Genomic DNA, 25,267 nt, shown 5'->3' with positions numbered 1-25,267 from the left:
GTCTCACTCTGGTGTTGTGCAGGCTAGCGTGCAGCGGCATCATCATAGCTCACAGCAACCTCAAACTCCTGGGCTCAAGCGATCCTTCTGCCTCAGCCTCCTAAGTAGCTGGGACCACAGGGTCACACAACAACACCTGGCTAATATTTTCAAGTGACTTTCCAGAAAGTTTCTGTCACCAATATAAAAGTTATTTGGTATGTTCAAAATGTTGTCAAGATTTAATATTCTTTGAATGTCTTCTACAAATTCACTTGCTTTTCTTTTAATTGCAGAAGTTTTGAATAACAATGGAAATTCACACCCCAATCACATATATTCCCATATTTCTCTAGACATTATTGAGAAAAGAAAATTGTAAGGGGACTTACTGCTCAGAGAAAATGAAAAGAGGTGGATTTCCCTCTATGATTAAAGCTAAAAGGAAGACTGGGCAAAAGGTGCTGGCAATGGCTTCCTGCTCATCAAGGTATAGAGCAGAGCCTTCAGGAGTCCAGGCATGGGGTTGGGTGGACCTGGGCCCTGCCTCTTACTACCTGTGGCATGCTGGGCAAATTACCTGGCAGCCCTGATCCTCCCTCTTCTCGCTCGCAAAGGGAGGATGGTACTTAACTCAAAGCAGTTGTGGGAATTAAACTAAATGACATATGGGGAGCATTTAACACAGTAGTAGGTATTATTTGTGATAAAAGATGTATGTTCCCAATATCAAGGGTTCATACCCTTACCTGAGGAGGAGTTAGTCTCTAATTAGCATATTTGTGATCATAAATTTATCTCATCCGAAAAGCAACTGGATATTAATATGAATAATATGGAAAAGCCTCCCTGATGTGCAGTATTGATTAGCTGATCACACAATTTTAGGGTTATAAAAGTATTTAGAGTTTATAAAATTCAATGCCTTCAAAGCCCATGGATTAAAAAAAAGAGTGCCCCTTTATCTCTTATGGTCATGTATATAATTATAAAAATTATATAATTTTTACTTAAGTATTATTTGCTTTTATTTGTGCCCTCTACTTTGATCAGGACCATGTCTTAACTTTTGTGTACTAACAATATGTCTGGTACTTAGTAGGTTATCATTACAGAAATTCTTGCTGAATGAAATAAAATGAGTAAGTGAATGGGTATAGAGATGACTTCTGTCCTTTAAGGCCAGCTTTGTACATGCTTCTTGTTAATAGAAACTAAACTACTTGCCCCCATAGCTTAGTGGCTAATTAAAACCACCAGCTTTTCTCCTGTCTCCCCTGATACCAGAACAACTGTTTGTTTATTTATTTATGCTGGCATAACACCTCTCTCATTGCCTGATAACCTACCAACCTGCTGAGAAGGGCTAGTAATTATCAAATATCAATCACTCTTTCAGTGTAATGATGGTTTTCAACTGTGTTTTAAGGTTTGAGGATGCTCAGAGGCCAAGTTGGGCCAGCATTTAACTCCAGGGAGATAGAGGGAAGGGGGCTGAGAAGTCTAGCTTGTGATGGCATTGCCTCATCTCCCCTTAGAGAGCAGTTCTACTTTTATCTGTTTTATATATTGTGAAGCTCCATGCAAGATTTTGCTTGAGATATGGGATACACCACTGAAAATGTTTGAAGCCTGCATTCATGATTATACAAAGTATTAAATAGAAGAATCTGTCCCCAGAAGTCCACAAAAGAAGGTAAGTTTAAGTTCTCCTAATGCCCAGGTTAACTTTTGAGTTATCAAAGTAAAACCTATTGTAAGGTAGTGTTGAGAGATAATTCTGGCATTTCTGGATGTCTTCCAAGCAAAGAGCATTGACAACTTTGTTGGAGAATATTTGCAAAGTTTGCTCTAGGGCAGGGAGCAGATTTGCTTACACTCCAGGTTAATAAACCTAGTTTCCCTCCTTCCTTGGAGATAGTCCAGGGTGATAAAGATAATATCATTCCACTGAGTCAGAAGGCAGATTTGTTTCCTGATCAGGATAATAAAGACAATGCCTCTTGCTGTAGGGGTGGAGGAGGAAGTTTACCAGCAGCTCCTTTAAAAGATTGGATTAGCTGTGACACAGATCCACTGTGTGTGCAGCATCTTCTTGGGCCTACTTCTGTGTCTCTTCCATGGTACTTGGGGGACGAGGGGACCAAATGTGAACATGAAGCTCATGCCATCGGCTGTGCCATGTGTAATAAACTGGAAAGACCCATTTGGGCTCATTTTCTCCTTACTGATTGAATCTATGGAAGTTTGGCAGACTGACCTGGCAGCTGCTGTGTGACTGCTGTTCAGGATTTGTTTGGCTGCTCAACAGGTAGGACCTTCACCTCTAAAGAATGTTCACTAAGAGTTCCTTACCTGAATGATAAAGTCCCACTCTCATCTATGTTTTGATCTATGCTCTCCCTTTTGTAGGCAAGCCCGTAGTCATGTGATAGATTTTAGTAAGAGTATTCATAATGACATTTAGGTTAATGTGTGTGAGTACTTTGAGCAACATAGATGTTTTAGGTATAAAACCATTAGTGTTGTTAGAATAATATTTCCCTTCCTGTTGTCTTAAGAAGCATTTTCCCCCCATCTATTTTCCAGAGTAAATATTTCAAATATGAGATCCTGGTCAACTTCTGAAAACAATGTTCCTCAAGTTTTATTGCATGGAAGAAACACCTGGGGAACTTGTTACAAAAGCAGATTACTGGGTCCTGCCCCCAGGGAATCTCATTCAGCAAGCCTGCATAGCTGGCTAAGTCAGTTTAGGAAAGGAACTCCAGGTGGTTCTGATTTTGCTGGAGAAAATCTTAAAATGTCATACTTCAAGAATTGCGATTTTAAAAGACCAGCGGTATCTTCTTTATGTAAAAAGAAAAAGTGGATGAAATGCATAGAATAAACCTGTGCCTTCCTTCAAAACTTGCAAGTTTGATTGGGAAGGCAGATGGGGAGATGCAGGGTGTCCACATCCTCACATATTAACTCAGTGCTTCAGTTCTAAAATATTGAAACCCATCTAGAGCTTCCTTGCTAAGAACTTCACCATTTTTTCCCCCACAGTAATAGTAGGTATTACTTACACAACTAGTCCAGAAGTTATTCACTTCAGGGCCAGTATGTTTTGGATATATTTTTCAGTATAATGTCTTGTATAGTAAATCATCATTGAATATATACCTTGGTCTAGAATGCAGGATTGCAGTGCAAATTTGAAGCTAACTTAAGCCCGTTCACTGGACAAAAGACAAAGCCCTCCTGTAAAGCTCTCTATAGTTTTTTGTCTTTAAATCTTTACTTAAATGCCCTCAATTAGCTTTTACATTTAGGCAGCCTTTAGGTTTTTGATATGGATGAGTATTCATTTATTTTAGGATGGATGTGCAGTGCATGATTAGTTTTAACATCTATTTTGTTAACCCTGAAAACTAGTTAGTTATATGTTATGGGCTGAATTATATCTCCCTTGAATCCATACATTGAAGTGCTAATCCCCGCTACCTCAGAATGTGACTGTATTGGAGACACGTCTTTAAAGAGATAATTAAGTTAAAATAAGATCACTTAGGGTAGGCTGTAATCCAATATGACTTATGTCCTTCTAAGAAGGGAAAATTTGGACAGAGATGCATGGAGGAAAGATCATGTGAAGACATAAGCAAAAGACATCTATCTATAGCCAATGAGAGAGACATCAGAAGAAACCAACCCTGCTGACACCTTGGTTTTGGACTTCCAGCCTCCAGAACTGTGAGAAAATAAATTTCTGTTTTTAAGTCACTTAGTCTGTGGCATTTTATCATGGCAGCACTGAAGACTAATTTCGGAATAGAATAAGAAAAGAGCTTCCTTTTCTATTTCTTTCTGGTTTGAAAGCAGATGAGATGTTTGGAGCTATGACAGCTCTGGAACAATGAAGGTGACAAGAATAAAGACAAAAGCCCGCATGCTGGACACAGAGAAGAAAACCTGGAACCTCGTTCACGTTTCAGAAGAGCTGGACTAGGGACTGCCTCTCTCTAAATTTCTGCGAGGTAAACATTAAATGTCCCTATGGGTTAGCCACTTTTAATTGCCTATTCTGTTAGCTGCTGACGAAAGCATTCCTAATACAGATACATGTCTGTGATTCAACTCTCTAGCCTTAGCATTGAGAACAGTGCCTGACATGTGGTAGTAAGTGGTCAAAGAATAGTTTCTGAATAAAGAGTGAATGGATTTTGGATCAGATACTAAGCATATTACCTCCAACACTGTGACAAAATAAATTTCTGTTGTTTAAACTACTCAGTCTATGGTACTTCATTGCAACAGCCCTAAAAACCTGATACACTGTGTTTTTGTTTGAGGGTTTCTTAGGAAAGGTCCTGCCTACATTAGAATAACTTTGTTCATGTTCTTTCTGCCAGTATTGTAGTGTATCTTTATGGGTCGTACCTTAGGCAATATCAGCATATGTTAAGATTGTTGTTTTATTCTAGCCAATATACCTTTTTGGATAGTACCTAAGATTCTTCAGCCTTAGGCAAAAAAATTACCAGATTATCTTGGTGGGTATTTTGCTTTAATGAAGGGATCTAGGTGGCACGCAAATTTGATTTATTTATTCAATAAATATTTTCTGTTTGCTTACTTACCATGTCCAGGAATTGTTCTATGATTTAGGTGTTGGGGAGATACCAATTTGAACTAAAAGTTCAGGGTCTCATGAAGCTTATGTTTAGCATGTATATATTTATGTGTGTGTGTGGGACAGGAAATATACACTTAAATACATGAATAAATATATAATATGTCAAATGGCAATAAGAAGAGGTAAGGTGAAAAGAAGGCTGAGATTGTAAAGGAGGGGGGTCTGTTGGAATTACTATAACACCTAAATGACTACTACTCAGACTAAATATGAAAAAAGACAGGAATTTCATAGATGAGTAGAACTAGATGAGAATAAAAAAGTTCACTTCCATGTTACCTGAGGTTGTTTTAAAGAGAGAGTAGAAGTAATGACATTAGGAAAAAGGCCCCCACTAAAATGTGCATTTCATGAGGGCACAGTTTTGCTTTGTTTTGTTCCTTCCTATGTCTCCAATACTAGAGAGGTACCTGGCACTTAGTATTTAAGAGATGCTCAATAAATAATTGCTAATGAATGACTAAATGATTAGGAAATAAATGATCTAGACTTTGTAAACTTGGCTAAATTAATTAACCTGAGTCTCAGTTTCTTCATCCATAAAATGAGAAGTTCAGACGGGGTACACTTTAGGACTCCATTTAGCTATCAAAAGCAAGTTGTTACTGTACTTCCTACCTCACTTTATCTGCCCTACTTGATGTATTTATGTTGAGACAAGAATGACCAGAAAAATTATAGTGAATATTGCTTGTCTTCCTAGCATTTATTATCTTTTTTTCTTTACCTAAGGGCACTTACATTTTCGTCTAGGTCTAAACCCATATTGATATGCTTTGAAAGCAGTTGATCCAGAAATGGACTGTGATTGACTTAATCCAATCCTAGTAAGTCCATCTCCCTTGACACAATGATTGGTTGAGGCCTGGATTGCCTAATCCAACTGTTTAGGATAGCATTTCTTTGGCCACAATGATTGGTCAGAAGTGGATTCCTGTCCTCAGTCAGGCCAAAGAGGCACAAGAAAAGATTTGCTATGGATTTCCAGGAAAGGTGTTTCTTGGCTCTTCTGAGAGTGCAATTGGAAGACATGTTCTCTCTTGTCTGCATAGTTTTATATGTGTCTGTAACCTTAGAACCATTGCAACCATTGTGCTAGCATGAAGGCTGTAAATCTTGGAGCAAGCTCATACTGTAGAAAGGAAAGCTGAGAGGGGGAAAAATTGAGTCTTTGATAGAATCATTGAACTCATGCATCAAACCAACCCTAAAGCACACCCTGCCTTTTGACTTTCATACACCAATGAACTCCTTAATTGTTTACTCAAGGTTGTGTTTGATTTTTGCAGTTCCATTTGAGGGGATAAGTTTAAATTCTGGAATATTTAGAGCAGAATGAACTGATGATCATCTATGTGATTAGAATGAGCCATACATGGGGGTGGTGAGGCAGCACTTTCAGCTCGGGATTATTTTTGGCTCTTTGTTCCTCAGAACACTTCTTTCCTGCTTACCTCTCTCAACCCCACCAGGATGGTGTAATTCAACCTATTTAGGACTGATGATGGAAATGTAGGTTTTTTGGGTTTTTTTTTTCTCAGAATAAGAACAGTCCCAAGGCCCACAAGAGTATTAGGGAAAATAATACATGAAGAGTCATACTTAATCACCAGAATATTTTCATCATCCCAAGAAGAAACCATGTACCCATCAGAAATCACTCTCCATTGTGCCTCCCCAGTCCTTAGCAACCACTAATCTACTTTCTGTCACTATGGATTTGCTTATAATCTATTATATACTTTGTCTCTTTTAATAATTTGTGGACCTTTTGAAATCCTCCCTCTTTGCTCTGAATAGCCCTTTGGTTTAATTTAAATGACTGTCTACTAAGCTGGAACTCTTCTAGTTTAGGTAGGTTCAGTGAGTAGCCATGCATTTGATTCCGTAAATCCTTACAGTGAAAGATACATAAACCTTCATGTTCAGTTTTTTTCTCTTTTGTTTTGTTTTTTCCTTTGATATAAATCCAGTTCAAGAATACAGAATACTAAAGAAGGAAAAGGAATATGAGAAGTACAAGGAGGAGGAGGAGGAGGAGGAGAAGGAGGAACCTGACAGTATAGAAGGAGGAAAGTTTTATTGATGACATCAAAGAAGAAGTTGCCACTGATGGATTCTTAAAAAAAAAAAAAAAAAAAATCAGCCCCCTCCTGTACAAACAAAAAAGGATGAAATAACAGAACCAGATCTTACATGATGAAAAACATTTTTAAAGTTTCACAGACTAAGACAAGGGCCCCTAAGGCATATTTCAAAGAAACCCTCCATTTTCATGTTAAACCCTAATTCCTTTCAATAAAGAATCTGATTTTGGGTGCAGATTTTAAATGCTTTGTTAGCCATGAAGAAAGAAGATATAGCAATTTTGTCATTTTGGGAAAAGCATTACTTTATAAAGTTTAAGAGATCAGAAACATCTTTTTACATAAGAACAAAAGAATTTGATTGAAAGTGATATTACGAGTTTTTATTTTATAAAGGTAATTTGCCATTAACTAGAAACAGATGACATAAAACCGAATGTACTAGAACAGCATGTAACAAAAAGAAGTCTACTGCCTGTCTTTCCTGACTTCTAAGCTTAAGAAACTTTGTTTTGTATTATTTCTTCAAGGAGGATTAACTGAAATTCTATATATTAATTTTTTTTTTTTTTTTTTTTTTGAGTCAGGGTCTCGCTCTGTTACCCCCACTAGAGTGCAGTCATCATAGCTCACAGCAATCTCAAACTCCTGGGCTCAAGCGATCCTCCTGCCCTCAGCCTCCTGTGTTTCTGGGACTACAGGCACGTGCCACCATGCCCAGCTAATTGTTTTCTATTTGTAGTAGAGACGGGGTCTTGCTCTTGCTCAGGCTGGTCTCAAATCCTGACCTCAAGCGACCCTCCTGCCTCGTTCGGCCTCCCAGGGTGCTAGGATTACAGGCGTGAGCCACCGCGCCCATTCTATATATTAAATTTTAACTCAAAAAGAGCATTCCTATCACAAATAGTGGATGACAAATGCAGCTTCCAACAGTTCTGATATCACCAAAACAGTAAAGTGAATGTTAGAAACAAACAAATAAAAAAAGAGAACTTATTTTCCATGCCTCTAGGTTTGACTACTAGGAAGGGTATCAATTAAAAGCCACAGTGTAGCACCGCTATACCTTCTTTCTTCATAGCATCAGAGTAAAGGATGTCTACTTACAAATTTGGATGGGAATGAGTAACATAAGAAAAGTAGAAGAAACAATTGTAAAGGGTTTATAGAAGAATGGTGGAAAGGTGTTTATGGTGGATTAAAAATGGTGGCAAATTATTTGACACTTTTCCTAGAAAGATGGGGTCTAATTTCTCTTCCATTGAATTTGGGCTAGTCTTAGTGATTTCCTTGACCAATAAAGTTCAGTGCCAGTGACACTGAGTGGCTTCCAAGGCTAGATCAGAAAAAGCCTCGCATTTCATTCTTGGTCTCTTAAAGTGTTTGCTTCCTGTGCTTTTCAGACTCTCCCTTTTGAGAAACATAACCACTCCTTTTGGAGTCCAGTGGTTATGCAGTGAGAAGACCCAGCCATACAGAGAGACAGTGTGTAGGTGCCTGAGTTAACAGCCCCAGCTGAAAGCCAGCACTAACTGCTAGGTATCTCTGACATCCAGTCTGGCTGAGCCTTCAAATAATTACAGTTGCAGATGATATCTGACTGCAACTGTATGAGGGACTCTAAGGAGAATTGCCCTATTGAGCCTTTCCTGAATTAGTAACACCTCACATTGTAAGCGAAATAAAATGGTTAAGCCGCTAACTTTTGGGATAATTTGTTAGGCCACAGAGTTAACCTGAAGAGTCCTGGTTTTGTCCGATTGCTCTCACAACTTCTGTCATACCAAGCTTTGTATGATGGGGTCGTTGGATTTGCAAGGATAGGGGAACCTAGTCTGCAAACTTGCAATAAACAAGTCATGCCTATGAGGTAGTACTATAACACCAAAGTGAATTTTTAATGATTTTGTTGCTTAGTGAAGAATCTCCTTAAACTTCTCTCTTATGCTTTCATTACGTCTAATAGTAAAAAAAAAAAATTCTGCATAGTAATGTCCTTTATCTCCACTCTGCCCTTGATCTGAATGACGTTAGACTGGAGGAGTCAGTACTCCACCTGCTTGAACTTTGCTACTAGACCTCTTGCCCTTTTCCTCTTTCTGGGAAAGGTTGCCTTTGATGACAGCATTCCCCAGGCCTGCCAGGATTTTAGCAGCCCCAGGTTCCAGGGCAGACTGTTCTGAGCATGACCTGCTGGCATCAAAACTTGTGTGTGACTAAATTCTGATCTGCTCAAAACATTTTCTTACTTTAGCAGCAACAGTTGTTGTTGTTGGGCTGCTGCTTCTTCTTTTTTTTAATTTTAATTTAGTGTTTGGGGTATTTAACTACCATCAGTCAAAATGTTAGAAATGTGTTTCCGGTATATCAATCAGCCCCTGTCCCCTCTCTATAATACTCTATATCAAGTTTGAAGCATATTTCAGGCCTTATTTCTAATAGCTTTGCACTGGCCTAGGATAGGAGACAACATTTACCACCTGTCTGATTGAAATATCCAGTTGTAAAAATGCCTCTTTCATTGTTTCACCATTACGTCACTGAGTTTTATTAAGCATTTCAAAGTACACACATATCACTTCCTCTTGATTTGTAAGAACTCTTTTCTTTTCCTTCTTTTTTTTTTTTTTTTTTTTTTTTTGAGACAGAGTCTAGCTCTACTGCCCAGGCTAGAGTGCCATGGTGTCAGCCTAGCTCACAGCAACCTCAAACTCCTGGGCTCAAGCGATCCTCCTGCCTCAGCCTCCCGAGTAGCTGGGACTACCGGTGGGCACCACTATGCCTGGCTAATTTTTTCTCTATTTTTAGTAGAGACGGGGTCTCGCTCTTGCTCAGGCTGGTCTTGAACTCCTGAGCTCAAATGATCCTCCTGCCTCAGCCTCCCAGAATGCTAGGATTACAGGCATGAGCCACCACGCCCGGCCTAAATTTCTGTTTTTCAAGCCACTCGGTCTGTGGTATTTTGCTATGGAAGTTCTAGTCAACTAATACACTGATTATGTTTTCTTTTTGCTCTGAGTTCTAGGAAATTCACAAGCAAATGTGAAGTTTGTAGTAACCATGTTGATTCAAACAGTATCCATATTTTTAGTCTTTCTTTTGTGACTCAGATTTTTTTTCTAGTTCAATTTTATTAGCTTGTTATTTACTTTACTTTTATTTATTTTTTTTTACTGCCTTGAAATCTTTGTAGGAAAGAGGCAGGGTACAAAGAAATAAATAACAATTCAAATGAATTCTTTATAGTTACAGGTTCTTCTTCTATTTTACGAGAGCAATGTCTCAATCTCCTGTGCTGGTCCCTTTCATTTCCTAGACCCTTTAATGTTCGAGTGCTGCAGGGCTCAACCCTCAGACCTTAACTCCCTACATAACCTTAGCCAGACTCATGGTTTTAAACACCAGATATTTATCTATCTATCTATCTATCTATCATCTATCTTTAGCCCAAACCTTTTTCCTGAACTGCTCACACCAATATCCAACTGTCTATTCAATATCTAATAGGCATATCATATTTAACATGTCCAAACTCCAAATTCTTCTTCCCCTTCCTACTCTCCCACAGTCTTGGTAAATGCTATCTTGATCTTCTCCAGTTCTATTGTTTCAGCTGCTTGGGCCCCAAACCTTGAAGTCATCCTTGACTTTCTTTTATCTTATCTCTAATTTCCAATCTGTTAGTAAACTCTGTTGGCTCCTTTATAAAAATATACTTAAAAGCTGATCATTTGTACTATCTTCCTTATCACACAGGTGGAAGCCACTGTCACCTCTCCCTTGGATTATCGCCCACTAATGATTTTTCCACTTTTGCATTTCCCCCTTGTAGTCTATTCGCTACAGCAGCCAGAGTATTCTATTCTATTAAAATGCCATTGAGGTTACTTCTCTGCTCAAGACCCTTCAGGAGTTTTCCATCTGCCTTATATTAAAAGGTAATCCTTGAACTGATCAATAAGATCTAGGTTTACCTCTCTGACCTCAAGCATTTCCCATTGGCTCACTTAGTTCCAGCCACGCTGGCCTGTGCTTGCTGTTTTTTCTGCCTGTTAACAGAATATCCTCTTCTCCAGGATATCTGCAAAGCTTACTCTCATTTACAAGTCTCTTTATAATTTTATTAATCAATACAACTTTACTAGAGAGGTTTACCCTGTGGTGTGCTGGTAAATGTTTAACAACCAGCTCTCTGGGGAAAAAAAATGTATGCTTGTATGTACATTGTAACACAATCTTAAATTTAATCTGCGTTGCTGACATTTTATTTATCATTTTCTTAAGTTTAGAGTGACCAGCAATAAACAATAAACTAAGCCCTGATTTTTTACATTCACTGAATTTTCTGGTATAAATACGCCTATCATGGCCACTTTCAAGCTACTCAAAGGATATTGCTCCAGAAACATTTATTTTTATTTTTTTATTTTTTTATTTTTTTATTTTTTTGAGACAGAGTCTCACTCTGTTGCCCAGGCTAGAGTGAGTGCCGTGGCGTCAGCCTAGCTCACAGCAACCTCAAACTCCTGAACTCAAGCGATCCTCCTGTCTCAGCCTCCCGAGTAGCTGGGACTACAGGCATGTGCCACCATGCCCGGCTAATTTTTTCTATATATATTTTTAGCTGTCCATATAATTTCTTTCTATTTTTAGTAGAGATGGGGTCTCACTCTTGCTCAGGCTGATCTCAAACTCCTGAGCTCAAACGATCCGCCCACCTCGGCCTCCCAGAGTGCTAGGATTACAGGCGTGAGCCACCACGCCCGGCCTATTTTTTAAACTTAATTTTTTTAAAATATGGGAAATTTTAAAAATGTACAAAAGCACACAGAATAGGATCATAAACCCCTGAAAGCCATCATCCAACTTTGATAATTATCAGCTCTTGCCCAATTTGTTTTCATCTATACTCCCTTCCCCAATTAGATTATTTTGAAGCAAATTCAAATAATCATTTATCTCTAAAGAATAAAGAAAAAGGCACATTCTCCTTGGAAACTTGTCATTGTCCATTTTTGGCCTAGTGTTTGTTGGTCAGTGACTTAATGTTTCTGAAACAAAGTTTCTTCATCTGAAAAATGGATATACCAGTTTTTCACAGATTTGTTTGAGTATTAAATAAGACAATATACACAAAACACTTTGTTTAACCACAAAGCACTATATAAAGTTTGGGTTTTCAGCTCATATGTCATTACCCACATTGTGCTATTGACACAATTAAAGACTCTACATCAAAGCTGGGTTTGGTTGAGTACCTGCAAGCATGACTTGCTTTTTCTCAACAATGCGGTTTCCCAAGTAACATCAAGCCTCATAAATACAAATATGCCTGAGTCTTTTTTTTTTTTTTTTTTGAGACAGAGTTTTGCTCTTGCATTCTGGCTAGAGTGCATTGGCATCACTGTGGCTCATGTAACCTCAAACTTCTGGGCTCCGGAGGAGCTGGGAATACAGGCATAAACCACCATGCCCAGCTAATTTGTCTATTTGTAGTAAAGACGGGGTCTCGCTTTTGCTCAGGCTGGCCTTGAACTCCTGAGCTCAAGCGATCCTTCTGCCTCAGCCTCCCAAAGTGCTAGGGATTACAGTCATGAGCCACCGTGCCCGCCTGGCCAATGCCCGAGTTCTTAAAGATAGTCAGCGGTCACAAGGAACATATAAGGCCTTGCAAGACTGTAAAGTCTTAAGAGAACACAAAATAAAGTATTATTTTATATTGTAGTAAAAAGGAACTTTTGAACATCATATATATTTATAAGAATCTATCACAACTTGAGGAATATAAGGATTTCTAGATGTGTGTAGCCATGTGAAAGGGTGAGAGATGGAACAAGGTGAGGTGACAAGATTCCTGTGGCACGTCTTAGTGCAGCCTCAGTTGTACTCTACCATAAATATAAGTCATTCCTTTAAATAATAATAATAAATAAATGAAAATGAACAACAATTATAACAATGATAGCAACATACATTTACACAGTTCTCTATATGTGTCAGGCACTGATCCAGACACTTAACATATATTAACTCACTTAATCCTCACAATAGCCTTATGAGGTAGGCACAATTATTAAGTGTACCTGGGAGATGGGGGAACAGAGACACAGAGAGGTTAAGAAATTTGTCAGCATTACACAACTAGTAGAGGGAGATCCGTGATTTAAACTCAAGTGTTCAGCTTCGGAGTCTGTGCATCTACCACCATACCGTCTCTCCTAACAAAAGGAAAAGGAATCATTACAGCAATGTTTGCTGAACATCTAGCTATTCAAGTGTTCCCTTTATAACTCTTCTTTGTGAAAAAATATCCATGAAATCAAATGGTTTGGTCAGCTGGTCATATTTTCTCCTATGACAGACCTAAATATAAATCCATACTTGCTAAAATAAGAAATACACTTATCTGCATTCCATTCCAGTTGATCCCATGTACTATGATCTTGGACACATTGGACTGTGGAGTAGACTGCAGCAAGATTGAAATAAATAATTAAGATATCAAGATTTGAACTTATGGCAAATATTTTGCAGTTAGGCCTATGGACACTGTGGGCATATTCCTCTGTTCTTAGAGACATGTAGATGATAACTTTGAAATAAACTGCTTAGGTATCAAGGCTTAGAAAACAAGAAACAAACCCTAAGGGTATATATTTGTAAATGGAGAGTATTAGTGATGGATTTTTCCAGGATTTCTTATTATTTCCTGACACTAGGTGTATGCCTTGAGTAAGATACAATTCTTATTCTTAAGTATCACAGCCCATCAGGCAGGAAAGACCTGTAGATATTTTAAAGCAGTGGGATATGAAGGTTGAAAGAGGTTTTGTTAAGGTGATAAATTTACACAGTAAAAAAGAGTTCATGCTCTGCCTAGGAGAATCAAAGAAGGCTTATTTTTGAGTTTTAGAAAAGCAGAGAGAGAGAGAGAGAGAGAGAGAGATAACTCTGAAGCTTGCGGAGGAAAGGAAGGGAAAAGCCATACAGTACCAGACCCTTTTCAACCCTCAAAAGTAGTTACTAGCCAATTGTATAGAGGAAGAAAAACATGAAGCTAAGAGATCTATACTAGTTTGTGCAGAACATGCATTTATTTATACTTAGATCTTTTTGTCTCCATAGCTCAAGCTCCCTTGACTACACACACCTGAACACTTTTATACACAAGAGTTGAAGTTGAAGCCAGAACAGTGCTAGCCCAGGATTCGATCAGATCTGGGCCTGTCTTATAGAGAAAGTGGCACAGGATCACCAAGTTTCTAGTTCCCTGACATTGAGGCAGTATAATAGGATGTTTAGGAAGCAGTGCTTTTAGAATACAAATCACTAGAAAGTAGAGAAATTATACTTCAGGGCTTTGGGGTCTGGATTTGATTCTGGGTCTGTCACTTGTCAACTGTTGATGTAGGGTAATTAATTTAATTTCTTGGTGCCTTTGTTTTTTCAATGGTAAAATGGTGGCACCATCTATTCTGTGGGTGGTCATAAGGATTAAGTTAGATCCTGTATATGTAGAAGACATTCTGGAAATGAGAAACCTCACAGGAAAATAACTTGTCCTGTGGGAAAAGAAAGTTCACAATGGCAATGTACACAGGCTTGGTCTGAAGATACTTAGCCAGTGTTTGGGGAGAAATTCTCCTTTAGTTCAGGCTCCTTGTATTCAGGACTACATTTCGGGATAAGGGAGTACAGATGGAGAACAAATGAAAACCAAGAGAGCAGAGAGGTCTAGGGTACAAGATGGCACGACAGTGGTGCCAGTAGCTGCAGAGGATGGGAGCTGTCCTGGGCGCACTTGGCCCCTCATGCCAGGCAGGCGGTGCAGATTTCGATGGCCTGTGGCAGGGTGCACACTTTGATGTGGGACAGTAGAGACTTCCTACTAGTAGATGTTGTCTGTTGGCTACAGCTTGGGTGTCAAGGGCAGTAGGAGCTGTCATCACCTTAGTGAGCTAGAATGGAAGAGAGCAGCCAAAAGATTATTCAGACACATTCTAATTTGGGGGAGGCTCAGTTTTCCACGGGCAAGCTGGGACAGAACAGGAAAAATCCTCATGCCTGACTGCCATTGTGATCATTTTTTTTTTTTTTTTTTTTTTTTTCCCCTGGGCTGGTTTGTTCTGGGAAACATAGTTTCTACTTAAATAATAGCAGAAGGAAAGGAACTAAGAAAATTGCTCCTAATAATAGAAATGAACAAGGAAGTGCAGATAACATCTAGCATGGGCAAGTGTAATGATCAGTATCCCATAACGAATGACAGCAAGTACGATTTCAAGGTAAAGCATTCTGAGAAGTCAATTTGAATTTAAAAATAGAGATTTTCATTTAATCTAATCTCAGTGTATTGTTTTAATACAAGAAGAGTGAAATATTGGCTGTTGTTAGGAAAGTTATTAAAACTATGAAAAAAAGCGTAGTTTTCGTTTACTCAGAAAACTGTGGTATGTTTTGGGCAACACACTCAAGGAAGACAACAGATCTGAAAATAAATAAATGAAAGTCAGAAGTAGAAGCATAGTAAAAATTAGGGAATGACTTCCCTTTAAAGGCAGATTTGAGAGACTAGCATACTGGTAGGGAAAAGGCCCAGAAGGAGATAGGATCAAAATTTGTTGCACAATGAAGGGTGTGGATGGGAAGAATGTGGACTTGGTCATCAAATCTTTAAATTTCAGCATTATTAGGTAATCATTAACACTTTAAAAAGTTTATTTCAGGATAAGTAAAAGGAAGGTCTACTTTAAAAAACGGGCAATATACATATGGGATTCATCCTGAAAGAATGAATAGATTGCAAATTTAAATAGAAAATTTAAAATTCAACAGAGTGTGATAATTAATTTATAATATTCTTCAGTAAACATTTAGGTAGCTGGGATGTTTCTCAAAGCTTTTCACATTAATGTATGCAGAACAATTATTAATAATATGGTCTCTCCTAATTCATAGACAGAATTGGGATATTTGGTTGAATAGCATTTTTTTTAATCTTTTGAGAGAACTGAAATGGTTTGACATTTTACTGTCTTATAAGTCAGTGTCTGAGTTTAAGAATATAAGCCCTTTTTGATTTCCATATTAGGCCAACTTCAAGGAACAGTGCCTATAATTAACAGGAATATTGTTGACATTTTGAATTATAATTGTTAATAATACTAACAGCAATAGACTTGATCTTTTAGGTAAAATCACCATCTTATGTAAAGGAAAGCAGCCTGCTCTTAGGTAAATCATAAGCATCTTAGTCTGAGAGCAACTTGCTAAATAATTATTAATGTGGTATTTTAGTCTATGAATAAACAGAGGGTTTCACTCACTATTGCTTTAGTATGAGCTTTACATAATAGTAACAGAAACTGAGCCTAATTAGTCTCTTCCAGTAAAAGTATTTGAGAAATTTTCCATTGCCCAATACCTTTCCATAATGGAAAATACACTGCATGAGAGGTATGTGTAAATATTTGATTCGTGTTTTCCTGACTTCAGTGTCACAACCTATCAATCATTAACACTTCAAAAAACATATACCTGGTTAGTTGTTTCCAAAGTACATTCACTCTCTGAAGGCTTTTTAGACTCTTAGAACTAGAGAGGTCCCTGCTGAGCACCTCTTCTAATCTTTTAATGTCAAAGGTGACGAAACTGAGACCAAGAATGTTTGGGTGACTTTCACAAAGTCCTCCAACCTTAACAAGCTCCTAGGACCAAGGTCTCCAGGCTCCCAGCTCAGTTCTCTTTTTAAGATGCAATGGAGAATTACTGTTTACTCTTTGTTCTGAAGGAAGTTATATAAAAATACAATACCATTGTCATAGTGATAGAAATTGAAGTGAAAAAATCTAGAAAATTATAAGCACAGGCATTTGTTTCCAATGCCCATACATATGTGGGCACTTCATAAAATAAAATGATAGCCTCTAGAAAAAGAATTGTGAGACTATTAGCTTGACATTGTACTGCGATGACATTACATAAAGGTTGCCAACCTAGTGCCTAGTATATGGGGTACATGAAAGTGTTAGTTAAATTTGATTGGGATTAAAAAAAAATCAAAATTCTAGAGAGAAAAATGCCTGGATTAGTCAATTGTCACTCTGTATCTTTAGAAAGTATAACTCTATCTACAGAATGACAAAATAATTTAGTCTGAAAGAAAATCAGGCCGGGCGCGGTGGCTCACGCCTGTAATCCTAGCACTCTGGGAGGCCGAGGTGGGCAGATCGTTTGAGCTCAGGAGTTCGAGACCAGCCTGAGCCAGAGCGAGACCCCACCTCTACTAAAAATAGAAAGAAATTATATGGACAGCTAAAAATATATATAGAAAAAATTAGCTGGGCATGGTGGCACATGCCTGTAGTCCCAGCTACTCGGGAGGCTGAGACAGGAGGATCACTTGAGCTCAGGAGTTTGAGGTTGCTGTGAGCTAGGCTGACGCCACGGCACTCACTCTAGCCTGGGCAACAGAGTGAGACTCTGTCTCAAAAAAAAAAAAAAAAAAAAAAAAAAATTAATAATGAAAGAAAATCAGTCACGCCAAGTCTTGGGTGTAGTGTAGACTAAGCTACCACTTTCTAGACATTTAGGTCTCCAACTGATGGAGGTGACAGTGAGGGGAGTGCCTAGGTGTGAGCAGCATTCCTTAGTGGAGTCAGGCATTTTGAATTCTGAATAAACACTTACATTCAAGGTTCTATATATATGTGTGTGTGTGTGTGTGTGTGTGTGTGTATATTTAGGTGGAGAAGCAGTATGTGAAATGCGTAGAGGTTCAGGAACGCTAAACTGTTCCATTGGAAACTTGTGCTCAGGATAAAGCCTATAGAAGAACTCCTCAACTAACTCAATCAGAGAAGCCGGCAACAATGTCCTGGGAACCTCATCTAGTAGCAAAGTAACTATTCCTTCTCTGCTTTGATGAAAGGGTTCTATAAAATAGCTTCCAAACTCCCTGTTCGTTGGACAGGGCCAAAGCTGATGGCGCCTCCTCATGTTTTCAGTCTCTTAGAAGCAGAGGTGATGCTGACTATAGCCCAAGCTCCAAGGAGGGGCTGCAGGATGAGGAGGTTCTACTGAGTCTGGGGGGCAGAGTGGTATGTTCAGGGAGTGCTGCTTACAGCCTCACTCTCATCTGTGACATCACCTAAGAACCATCGGCCAAAATGGAAGAAAATGTAGGCAAAATGAACATGGGAAGAGAGTTTATTTGGCCCAAGTTTGAGGACTACAACCAGGGAGTATAGATTCAAGCTGCCCTGAATATAAGCTCCAAGTAACAGTAGTTATGAGTTTTTAAAGGAATAAAGAAAAAGCAGTTTCTAAGTTGTTTACCAAGAATTTACAAGAAAATAACATAAGGTGTCCATTGCCTGTACATTGTTCTTTGTATCACAAATTCCAATACTGTGAAGATAATGGGTGAGGCATTTAAGAACAAAAATGCCTTTAAACAATTATCCCCAGGCATGGGTAGGAGGGAAGTGACTGAAGTCCCATGCTCATATCTCTCTGGACCTGATAAATTCTGCATACCTGACATAGCTCAGACTGCTCTGAGCTACTTTTCTTTTCTCAAAACTGTGATCCAGCTGGTGCTATTGGTGAGGATGTTGTGGCTTACTCCCTTATATAACAGAAAATTAAAAAACTTCTAGTATAGAGTTGGCCATAACCCTGTTATCTTTCAATTACTGAATTATTAGTTTAGTTAAGAAGAAATTGGTTGACAGCAGAAAGAAGAGCGGGATTCAAGACAGGTGTCTATAGAAAAATGGTAAGGAAAGTTTTGTGTTGTGGGTTGTTCCTTCCCCACCCCGACCCCAGCGCCAAACCAATTCAGAAAAATTAAAAATATTTTAGTTTGTATTTAAATTTTCCTCATGCAAAATGCTAATAGCTTTACTGGGTCCCATGATAGTAAAAAATACATATTATTTTGGGTATTTTATTTACCTTGTATGGTAAATTTAAAAAATTGGCACTGAAAATATATCAAAATCTGAACATATTTGAGAAGTAGCATCAGAAGAAGACTAAGTGCTTTGGAAATAGGCTGGGTGGAGAGGCAGTGTGGGGCAATATCGAATGCTCTGTTTCACTTTCTATTAAGGAAGATGACAATCTTGTTCTTTTCCTCATTCAGATACATGCTTCTCTTATGTTTCACATACTCCCTAAAAAGGGTAATATTACCTCTTTTTAGTTCAATCAATAATTTGTGTTTCTATTATTATGTGACAACTAATTATTTATAGCTAAGCTACCTAGTGGCTTATACTTCTTCAACTTCTTATATTTCGTAGAGTTGGTATTGTCTAGCATTAGTGGGCCTTTTTGATAGGCCATTTAAAGTACTTTATAGTGTTTTGTTTTATTCTGTTGTTTCCTAGATTCAACCACTAATTCACCCCCAAACTCTATAGACTAAAAAAAATCTCTATAGACTCACACATCACATATTCATTATTTTCTCCTGGGGCATACACTTTCTTTTTGTCTTCTTGATCTAGTTTGGACTGGTTGCTTTATAGGAATTTTGACTAACCATCATCTTACATTTTCATTCACCATTATCCCAGATTTTTTTTCTATTCTCTCTTTTTTCTTTTCTTTTTGTGTTTTTCTTCCTCTCTTTTATTTTGGCTCTCCTATTCTCTGCTGTCTTTGTGGGTTTATTCATTTAAATTTCATAACTGTTATTTTATAGGTACAGTCATCTCTCTATGTTGGTTCCAGGCCCTCTGCAGAAAATAAAATCCAAGTTCCTTATAGAAAATGGCATTGTTTGCAAATAACCTGCTCACACCCTCCTGTATACTTTAAATCGTCTCTAGATTACTTATAATACCTAATACAATATAAATGCTATGCAACTAGTTATTACACTGTATTTTTTTTTATGGTTGTGTTGCTGTTCCTTATTTTTTCCCCACCAAATATTTTTGATCTGCAGTTGGTTGAATATGCAAATGTGGAATCTGTGGATACAGAGGCTGACTGCAGTTGAGGTAGAAATTAAGGTAAAAATGTGGATTCAATATGCCATTAATTGGACCAAATTTGTTAACTTTACATAGATTTGGCTTGAAATACCCTAGAAAGTTGTGCTTTTGACTCATGCCTAACATACTTACTCCTCCATATCATGTTCAGTAAACAACGATGAAATCATGGGAGATTTAGTTATAAGCTAAATTGTACTTTTCCAAACAAATCTGAATGCTAATTCTCTAGTATAGGAACATAAGATGTCCAGTTGTCCTCTCTGTACATGATAAGTCTTTTTTAAGATTTATTTTTTCCTAGTACAACAAAATGTTATTTAGGACATTGTGAAATAACATAATGAGACAGTAATGTTCTATATTAGCACAATGCCTCCTATCCAGAAGGTTTGCCAAGTACTTTATAACTTGGAAAAGAGATTGTTTTGTTCTTAATTTAAAAGCACCTCATTCTGAGATGAAATATTATTTTATGAGACAAAGCTATACAAAATAATATTTTAATGAAAGAAGTATTCCCTTAGGGAGCTATGAAAATCAGATAACTATTGACAAAAAATTTTCATTTTTATTTTTTAAAAAATTTTTTATAGAGATGGGGGTCTCAATATATTGCTGAGACTGGTCTTGGACTCCTGGCCTCAAGTGATTCTCCTGCCTTGGCTTCCCAAAGTGCTAGGATTACAGGCGTGAGCCACCATGAACTACCATTAGCTGACAAAAATTTTCAATGATCTTAGATCATTAGGCTCTTTCAGTTTCTTGTACAATGGCATCTAAATTCTATTGGACAACTTATTGGATTCTCTACCTTGAGATATGCATAAGTGCTATCACTTAAGTACCAGGAACGTATCTTAAAGCATTCTCTCACCTGAAATCAGCATCTATAAACTAACTTAAAAGGGAGTTCCATGAAGCCTTCCCAAAGATTATAGGCATAAATAAATAAAAGGTCTTGATGTGAAAATCATTGAAATATTTATAATATATAGTTTCCAAAATAATAGAAATCTTGAGATTGTGCCAAGAATATTCTAAAAAATGGATAGGTGGCTAAGGGTTATTCTCATTTCTTCTGACCATTAATACAAATTAACAGGGAAACAGATTTAAGAGCAATATGAAGATTGTATTTATCTGAACAGTAAATGTTGCTAGAGATAATTTTGCATTTCTAGTAAGAGATTCAAAATAATTATTTTATAGACATTTTCCTAACTTTTAAAAATTCCAAATTAATTCCAGGAGCATAGAGCCAAGTAAGGTAGCAAAACTAGATATTCTATTTTGTAGACTACCATTTAATTTCTAAATATAGTGACATTGCATATTTGGCAGTCAGACTTCTGGCAACCCAATCCAGACCTGCAGCTGAGAACCTGAACATAAATAAAAAAAAGCCTCTGAGTGGTCACAATACATGTCAAAAAAGCCAGTACTTTATTTGTGGCAGAGACATGCCAGCCCTCACCTTTAGCAGATATTCCATTCTACGACTGATTATAAAAACAGAAAGGCAGCTATTGTTAGGCACATTGACAGCAGAGTTTTCATTATTTTAGAAAGATTTCCAAAAATGAGCAAACGAACTTGTTTTGCTATTAACTGCTAATAAATGAGAAAGTCATTCTTGTTGAACTTCACTTTGTTCAACTGTACTGAATTTTTCTTGGGTCACATAAAATCCCAAACTCACATCAACTTAAAAGTCAGAATTAACTGAGAAGCTCAAGGTCATGTTGAAAATGTATTAAAACTCATAGGTATAGAAAATAGTATGGAGAATGCCTTACATAATTGATGGCAAATTTATTCACTCAACAAACATTTTATTGGGAGCATACCATGTGCTAGGTGCTGTTCTACTGAAGAGGATACATTAATGAACAGAATTCTTGACCTTGTGAAACTTACATTCTAGCAGAAAGAGGCAGAAAATAAACATGATAAATTAATAAATAACATGATGTGTCAGAAGCCTTTAGGTATTATGGAGAAAAATAAAAACAGCAGGGAAAAGGGAGTTAGATAAGGCTCTGGGGGTGTGAGTGTGCTTGGTGTGTTGAGAAGCAGTGAGAAGGCCCCCTTACTGGGCAAAGTGAGGGGAGGCGGTACTGTCAGTGAGGTGAGAGGAGGAGTATGGATCTCATGCACTTTGTCGGCCACTGTCAGGACTCCTGCTTTTACTTGGAGTGTGATGAGGAGGCCATGGTGGCCTTTGAGATGACCTGCCTTATATTTCAGAAGGATGACTATGGTTGCTGTGTGGAGAACAGATGATAGGGAGTCTAGGGGAGAAAGAAAACACAGTTGGCAGGCAATTGCAGTAATTCAGGTGAGAGTTTGTAGAACTTCCACATATATTAAGTATTTCATTAAAAACATAATTCTCTGACCTCTCCCTGAGTTAACTGACGATGCGCTGTTGCTGAGTCTTGACAAGTTGTTGCTCATGTAGCCTGATCAGACCTTTAACAAAATTAAAGGGAATATTGCTTTTGATTAAAAGATACTCATGTTAAAAAAAACCATAACTCTCTACATCTCTTATAATATTGAAGTAATCACCACACATTCTTATTTCTTATACAAAGCTTGAGATTCTTATACAAAAGTGTTTGCCCCGCACATGGCATTTTCCAGGGAAGCCACCCACGCCCCGACCTTGCATGGACTCAACTGTTCTGGATGAAGGGACCTTGTCCTTTCCCTCCCTCCAGCCTGCTCTTGGTTGTCTGGAGGGGGACCGGGACTCAAGGGCAGCCGTCCACAGCAGCTAATCCCCCGGGAGTGGGCCTGGGACAGAAGGCTCCATCCAAATAGTTTTGAGTTGATTCAATCCGATTCTTCTCAGAAATTTAACTGAGAAGAATGAAAAGAAAACTAATTGATAACAGAAAGAGAAGGGGACAGGCAGGAGCAGGTACGTTAACAGTGGAACGTCAGAGGAAAGAAGATTCCTAAAGTCCTGCTTCTCAGGTGCCTAGGGGAGTTTAGGAATATGAATGGCCTTCTAGCTGCTGGCTCTATGAAGCTGATTCTAAGTAATTTCTGCTTTTCCTGGGTTTCCATGTGTGTGTAAACTTATATTACTTCAGTTAAGTTGAATTAATCTCTATTTCTTACAAATAAAAGAGCCTGACAGAAATTATAATCACTAGTGTAACAGTCTTCTTGCATTCATAATCATCTGCCCGCGACTTTAGGCTATCACGTGTTGAAAAAGGTTTTCACCGTCTACATCATTAATATGTAGTGGATAAGAACACAGAGCGAAGAGCCACACTGCCTGAGCTTAAGTGCCACCTCCATTCCTTACCAGTTATGTGATCTTGGGCAAGTGATTTAACTTGTCTTTCTGTTTCTGTATCTATATATAAAAAAGACAAAATACTACTTAGAGTTTTTGAGAAGATTAAGTGGGTGAACACTGAAAGCTCTCAGATAATACCTGGTACATAGTAAAGACTCCGTGGGCATCATCATTTGATGATGAAACAAACCATTATTTCCAGGTGGTAAAAAATTCTCTAGGTGACTACTATCAGGGGTTGGTTAACTGCTAATAGTTAGAACAGGAGTATTTGCCATTTAATTACTTAGACAATTTCCACTCTGGGAGGCTGAGGCGGGAGGATCACTTGAGCTCAGGAGTTTGAGACCAACCTGAGCAAGAGTGATACCTCGTCTCTACTAAAAATAGAAAAAATTAACCAGACGTGGTGGCACTTGCCTGTAGTCCCAGCTACCTGGGAGGCTGAGGCAGGAGGATTGCTTGAGCCCAGGAGTTTGAGGTTGCTGTGAGGTAGGCTGATGCCATGGCACTCTAGCCCGGGCGACGGAGCAAGACTTTGTCTCAAAAAAAATAAAATAAATAAAATAGACAATTTCCACACCCTATTGGCATGTTTCATAAAGGTCTCTCTACATTTTGTTAACTGCAGAGAAACAGGTGTCTAGGGAAAGGGAAAACAGGCAGGCATAGCTTTTGAGTACTCGTTCTACACAGGAAGGACGTTGTGTTTGGTGCCAGGGAAAGTGATGCTGACATTTAAGGAACTCAAAACTTACTTATGACTAGAATATAAGCTCCATAAGGGCTTAGAGGTCTTTTTTAGGGGAAGAGGGGACCTATGTCTGTATTTTTTTTTTTAACCAATATGTACCAACCAGCACCTGGAATACAGTAGACACTCCATAAATATTTTTTGAATGAGTGAATAAATGTCGAATACATGAAAAGTAAACACAATGACCAAAAGGCAGTCAGAGGATTTCAAAGCTAGAAGAGAAGCATAAATAAAGGGCTATGAAAACACATGGGTAATAAATTCTGACCACTTTGGACCACGTGCATGGAGAGGAATGATTCAACATTTTAATTGGACCTTGAAGAAAAGTAGTTTTGACAAGTGGTGCAGTGGGGTGGGGCTTAAAGGGGGAGCTTTTCTAGAAGAGGGACTTGCAAAGGGTTAGAGATGTGAATGTCTGGAGAATAGGAAGTAGTCTGGAGAGATTAGGATTCAGGGAAGGGGGTGGAGGACAAGAGCGGTAGTAAGACAGTGACAGGAGATGCCACTGGAGAGGTTGTTTGGAACAAGAATGTAAAATGACCTCCTGTCCCATACTTTGGACTTTATCCTATAGGCATGAAATCAAAACAAAAATAATTTCTTTTGAATTACATATGCTCACAATATTTAAACAATGTCAAACATTCTTTAGTACAATGTAGACCTAATGATCTCTGAGATTTTATTTTATTTATTTATCTGTTTATTTATTGAGACAGAGTCTCACTCTGTTGCCCAGCCTAGAGTGCCGTGGTGCCAGCCTCAGCTCACAGCAACCTCAAACTCCTGGGCTCAACCAATCCTCCTGCCTCAGCCTCCCGAGTAGCCGAGACTACAGGCATGTGCCACCATGCTCAGCTGATTTTTTTCTATATATTTTTAGTTGTCCGGCTAATTTCTTTCTATGTTTTTAGTAGAGATGGGGTCTCGCTCTTGCTTAGGCTGGTCTCCAACTCCTGACCTCAAGCGATCCTCCCGCCTCAGCCTCCCAGAGTGCTAGGATTACAGGTGTGAGCCACTGCACACAGCCTCATTGTTTTTCTTTCTTTTTTTTTTTTTTTTGAGACAGAGTCTCACTCTGTTGCCCAGGCTAGAGTGAGTGCCGTGGCGTCAGCCTAGCTCACAGCAACCTCAAACTCCTGGGCTCAAGCGATCCTCCTGTCTCAGCCTCCTGAGTAGCTGGGACTACAGGCATGCACCACCATGCCCGGCTAATTTTTTCTATATATATTTTTAGCTGTCCATATAATTTCTTTCTATTTTTAGAGGTGGGGTCTCGCTCTTGCTCAGGCTGGTCTCGAACTCCTGAGCTCAAACGATCCGCCCACCTCGGCCTCCCAGAGAGCTAGGATTACAGGCGTGAGCCACCGCGCCCGGCCTGTTTTTCTTAAAATGGATAAACACGTGTAAAACCTGATGGAATTTGTGCTCTGT

General features: G+C 38.4%; 1 protein-coding gene across 1 annotated transcript in view; it reads left to right on the top strand.

Annotated features, from left to right (window-relative positions):
• Positions 1-1,935: 1,935 nt before the first annotated feature.
• Positions 1,936-25,267, top strand: part of LGSN (lengsin, lens protein with glutamine synthetase domain) — a 141,275-nt gene continuing 117,943 nt past the window's right edge. Inside the window, exons 1-2 of the mRNA XM_069488067.1 lie at positions 1,936-3,717; positions 3,847-4,001. The gene's annotated coding sequence lies outside the window, so the exon portion shown is untranslated. The remainder of the gene's footprint in view (positions 3,718-3,846; positions 4,002-25,267) is intronic.

Source organism: Eulemur rufifrons, chromosome 15 (assembly GCF_041146395.1).
Source record: "Eulemur rufifrons isolate Redbay chromosome 15, OSU_ERuf_1, whole genome shotgun sequence".
Taxonomy (NCBI): domain Eukaryota; kingdom Metazoa; phylum Chordata; class Mammalia; order Primates; family Lemuridae; genus Eulemur; species Eulemur rufifrons.
This window is presented reverse-complemented; position numbering and strand designations above follow the sequence as displayed.